Source organism: Lycium ferocissimum, chromosome 4, assembly GCF_029784015.1.
Source record: "Lycium ferocissimum isolate CSIRO_LF1 chromosome 4, AGI_CSIRO_Lferr_CH_V1, whole genome shotgun sequence".
Classification (NCBI taxonomy): domain Eukaryota; kingdom Viridiplantae; phylum Streptophyta; class Magnoliopsida; order Solanales; family Solanaceae; genus Lycium; species Lycium ferocissimum.
The window spans coordinates 24,128,313-24,134,345 of record NC_081345.1 but is presented as its reverse complement, the minus strand read 5'-3'; positions in this window follow the sequence as shown (position 1 = coordinate 24,134,345).

The window sequence follows — 6,033 nt, the reverse complement described above, 5'->3', positions numbered from 1 at the left end:
ATAAAAGATCATAAGAAAATAACTTTTTGGATACTGGTGAAGGTGAGGACAATGGTTATAGGTGGGCGTGTTAAATGAGCGGGTTAAGTTAGATATAGACGGATTAAAATGAGCTAAATTAATAAATTCAAGAATTACTTGGATTGAAACTATTTTATCTAAATGGGCGAAAAGGCGGATCATAACTTTACCCGTCTAATTCTTAAAAAGTGTTAATTTTTTTGTTTGTTTTTTTATAATTTTTTAAGTACCTAATAAAATATTATTATTTTTCTATATTTTATATATATATATATATATATCAAACAAGAAAAAGTCTTTTTGAAGATATTTTGACAAAATTATATGAGTCAGTTTGGGAGCTACAGATCGGCCCAATTTTTAAGTGGGCTTAAATGAATTGGTCTAAAACGGGCTGAGCTAAAAATGGGTGGATCAATGATCCATCCAAATTTGAGCGGATTGGGTGAATCATATTTTCATGAGCTAATTTTGTCAATTTAATTATGAGGCCGAGGAAAGCAGCAATTTGTGGACAGCAGAGAGGGGCGGCGGAAAAGTACGGCGTCGGCTACCACTTGCAAATCAGCCAATGCCAACTTGCTTAATTAATACCACCTGTTTGTATGTATTTTGGAGCATTAGTCAAAACAAAGACTTGAAAATGACTTGATGATTTTCCTTTCCATCATGTGTACATTTCACGTAGACATCTTTTAATTCTTCCGTGACAATAGAAAGTCATCATACTCCCCCTTCTGTTTTTAATTAGCAACTTCTACTATTAATCACGAGGGTCTGCCTTTGACGTTACCTTTGTTATTGGATGTACATACTAACAAATTTTTATATTGGAATTTTATTTAAAAAGAAAAGTTACATTTAAGATATAGATAGTGTAGTAATACACTGAATGATAGTTTCTGGATAGCCAGATAGGATATATACATGAAAGTTTCTGGAGGATTTTCTTAATATGTAAAAAGTTACAATTATATGCATATATACAATGAGGGAGTGAGAGAGAGAGAGAGAGAATCTCTCCGATAATTCTGCTTAGAAATCTGACTAGGAATGAATCAATCAATTGAGATAGCAATTGGCTTAACCAAACCATTTTTGAGAAGGCTATAGACATTGCACGATACTCGGCCTTTGTGGAGGATTTTGTTGTACATGATTGCTTTTTACACTTCCATGAACAACAGACTCAAGAGGAACCAAGAAACATACACCATCTATAGGTTGTGGATTATCTAGAGTCGGGACAACCGTCCACTACCATTCTAATATCGGAAAAGGGCCAAAATTACCCCTGAACTTTCGGAAATAGTTTATTTATATCTTTCGTTATACTTATTCGGTGTCTTTCTTACCCGTTATACTATGGGCCAAATATCCCCGAACTTTAGGAAATAGTTTATTTATATCCTTCGTTATACTATTGGGCCAATTGTGCGCTCTTTGCTATACTATGGGCCAAATATCTTAAGTTACACGATTAAATGCAATAACGTGTCACAATCATAATGGCTCAACCCATTTCCTATAATTACACAGTTAAATTAATCACGGATCCGGCCCGTCACTTTATTTCACCCAACCCGTTTTGTTTATTTCAAACCCAAATAAAGTACATACTCGTTTTGTTTATCTCATTACGAGGTTTCGTTTATGTAAAATATGGTAGTATACAAAATGAAAACTCAAATATAATTTTTCACCACGTTAATATGATCGTTACTGATAACAAAAACAAATTTATCCTTTCTTAATAGAAATGAAAACAATGCAAAGAACTTAGGCAAACAAAACAATGCAAACAAAACGGGTACATGTACTTTATTTGTTTGAAATAACCAAAACGGGTACATGTACTTTATTTGTTTGAAATAACCAAAACGGGTTGGGTGAAATAAAGTGGCCGGGTGGTTCATGATTAATTTGTCGAGTGTAATTATAGGAGATGGGTTTGGCCATTGTGATTGTGACACGTGGCGGACGTAATTATAAGATTTGGCCCCAGTATAATAAGCAAAGCCACAATATAATAAGATAACGATAAGCGTAAAACTATTTTCGAAAGTTCGGGGGTATATTTGCCCATGGGTATATGGCACAATTGGCCCAATAGTATAACGAAGGGTATAAATAAACTATTTTCGAAAGTTCAGGGGTAATTTTGACCCTTTTCCGTTCTAATATAGCATATTATCCGTAGGAAAGAACAAGCCACGATTTATTATACTACGTACATACTTGATTACTCAGAGTAATGCCTTGTAATGAGTAATAGAAGGATCAGTGACAAATTGTTTCAAAGCTTGCACTGCATAGAAAGTCCTTTCATATCTCATATTCTCATTCACAATTTTTTTACGAGAAAGTGAGGGATTTTGAAGGAATCCTGCATACTTAATCCAAACACATAGTATCACATTGTTAAGAGTGTGTTTTTCCTGGTTTACCCCAATACTCTAAACCGGTTTTTTCTTCTTCTTTCTTTTCTTTTTACAAGGTGAGAGTTGCTGTAGTAAAATGACAAGGAAAGAGCACGACAAAACTAGATTTTACCTTGATATGATACAATAATATTATCAATTGGTTCATACACAATCTTTTCTTTTATTTCGCCTGTTGAAATTCTTGTCCTTGTGCTATTGGATCTTTCGATAGATTTCCATACAATGTTTGTGTGTTTACATTTGAATGAGCACGATAAATAGTCCACTCAAGGACCACATTAGCTCCTTTAAAGGACCACATTAGCTCCTTTATCTGTATGACAGTACACATTTAAATGAGAGGACTGACCAAATCCCACCACTAAAGATTTTGGTCGGGCGGTAAGTCCAGAGACGAATCCAGAATTCAAAGATTGCAGGTGCCATTAAATAATGGCACGGTATACCTACCATTAGCTATAAGGATAGGAAGGAAGTGTCGGTTCTGTTAATTTTTTGTTAATTCAATGGGGCCTTTCATTCACAAATAGGCAAATAAGTTTGATTTTAGTTTAATCCTTTTAACGCTTAATTTAAGTTATATTTTAGAATAAAATTGCAAAAGAAATTTTTTTATAAAAAAGCCGCTCCAATTTGAAAATTTGCTTAAAGAGTAGCTTAATTACTACTCCCTTCGTTCCATTTTATATGCATGTGTTTGACTTCGCACGAAGTTTAAGAAATAAAGAAAGACTTCTGAAACTTGTGGTTTAAAACAAATCGTAAAAATTTGTGTGGCTATAAATCAATTCATTAAGGGTGAAACGGTAATCTTAAAGTTGAATTGTTACTAATTAAATATAGAAATGTGTCATTTTTTTTAAACTGACTAAACAGGAAAGAGTATCATATAAATTGGGGAAGAGAGTGTATGTTCTTTATTTGACTAGATTAATTTACTTTAATTGTTCTTGGGTTAATTTTTCATCATAATTGTCGAGTTATATGCCAATTATTTAAAGGAAAAACCTTTAAATTCTCGATATTTGAGAATCAACTCAAAATATTTATCAATCAAGCCATTTAATTTTTTTTTCTTCGAAAGCTAATAGAATATATAAATTAATATTGTACCATTTGTTTACCCCGAAATCGGATAATCAATTGAATTTATATGCGGGTATAGGATATGTGCTTAGTTCATGATATTGATAAGACAAAAGAAAGTAGAGGTTTGAAGGTTCATCAATAAGATAGCTAAAGATATAGACGTCATGAACAATATATCATATCATTAACAACAATATTAAGAGGAAACAGCCGGTGGCTTGAAGGGATGAATGAGAGGAGAAAATGATATATGAGTTTCTTCTATTAAAGGTATTCTTTTGAAGATAAAAGGGAGCCAAACCCCTCGAAAAAGGAGGGATGTCCTCATTTATAGTGTTGCCTCCGTGGGCCTCGTACAATGTGAAAATAAATAAAATAATCATAACGAGGACAATTACGAACGAGATTTGGTGGGGCCCATTAGATCGACGCGTCGACACACGCAAGGTTGGCGATTGACCATGGCGGGGGCAGCTAACGACGCGTGGCTCGTCACAGCAGCGGCAGTATCGGGACCAAACGGTACACGGAACAACGGATATACGAACAAATGGTCCATTCGGGCACGGCTATCAACCCGAACGGCCCCGCCGGAATCACGTCCGTGCGGGCCAGCCGAGCACACGCGGAGCCGGCGGCCACGCGGACAGCTTGGCTTCTGGCCGGAACAAATGGTAACCACTACTCGGCTCGGTGCGGGCGGCCTTTCCGGTTAGTTCGAATGCCATCAAAAGACGTTCCTCTCTTCTTTCTCTCGGTCCTCGTTGCTTCGGTTTTACGTTGTGTCGGTGTATTTACCAGGTATACGGATAGCCCTCGGCTCCCCTCGTTATCTTTGATCCATCGGGGTAACGGGGAGTGAATCTTCTAGAAACCGGTGACTCGGCCGGCTCGTTCTTATCTTTAAATTTTGGCGGGAAATGACCACGTAACGCCTGCGCCAACCGCCTTTTGCACGTTCGCACGTCGCCTCTCATTAATGATGGGGACACGCGGCGTTATGCGATTGGTCACCCTCGGTAGCGTTCCTCTTTCTCGCCTATATAAGGCTCATCGCCCTATTCATTTGCCATTTTTCACGCTCTTATTTCTCTTGACTTCCCTTCTCTCCATATTCCTTTACATTCCCATAAATTGCTAACGATTCTGCATTCGACTTGTTGTTTGAATCATGACTCGAAATTAGTGCAAAGAAGAGTTTGCTTTTGCCATTTGCTTTGGTTCGACTATTTGTTTCGTTGTTCGAGACACAAGTTTCTCCACTTTTTCACTTCCCAACCCTTCCCCTTTCGTATTTTCGATATGTACGAGTCTACTTACAGCTCCACCGATGTCATCACGGGATCGGCCCGCATCCCCGCTAGTAATCGAGCTCGTAGTTTCGGATATTATTCCGGCCAAATTCAATTTTAACAAAGACCTCGAGTCGATGTTCGCCCACGGTTTCGGACAGGGGATACGATGTGAGGCGATATCCCCTACCTGCTACCGAGGAAAAACTCGAAGTGGTCCCGGCCGATAACGCGATGGGATACCCGCCCCGTGGGGTTTTGCCCGGCCGGATGAATCGGTCAGCCATCACCGAGAAGGGTTCTTGTTCGTATCACAACTACCCTTTTACCCTCAAAATCGATCCTCCGATTGATCAGCCATCCTTGATACGTGCCGAACTACGGTGATTCTCTTAGCGCGCATCGGTCGATCGTTTGGAGGGTCGTTGCGTGCTCTCCGTTTTTTTTTAGCCAACAACGCCGAAGGGATTTACGTTGGGCCATTTGATACGCTATACCCCGAGTGTCTTCGGGGCGCGCGTAATAAAACTTGTCAACGCGGCCCGGAACCCGTTCTTCTCGAAGATGGACGAGGACCGGATAGGGGCCGGAGAGGTATGTCGAGGAAACCGAGGACATCATCCTCTTGGGTTATCGCTTCCTTCCAGGAGAAATGGAACAATAACGTAAGCTCGATCCTTCGCGATCGTCCGCATGCGGCAGTCATTTTTTATCCATTTTTTGATCTTGTTGACTCGTTGCCTTCTCGCTCTCTCTGCGGCCAACGGATACGTCCCCTCCGTCATCGTGACTTGAGACAATGGAGTTCTTGCTCTCCTCCCTTCGGTATCTCCCCTACGAGAATCGGACACGGCCCGCTTTGTCTCGTGGTCGGTGGGTAGCGCGAACCCACGGTAACACGTTTATCCTTGTTTAGTGTTTTATCGCGTTCTTTACTACCGTGACCTCTTCGAATTCACCCTCCTCGCCATTATTTTCGCCTTTCGGGTTTGCCCCGAGGGCTCGGTGGCCTCGGGCGAACCGGGGAACCGCCTACCCCACGTCGTCATCGGGGTTTGACATGGCGGGTTCTTCGGCATCCTCGACGATCTTGCAGTGCGCAAAAGAGGTCCTCCGATAAGGTGACGACTCACGAAAGGAAGAAGTTAGCACGCAACAAGGTTGCCGCCTTTCGGGGAGGAAAGCGG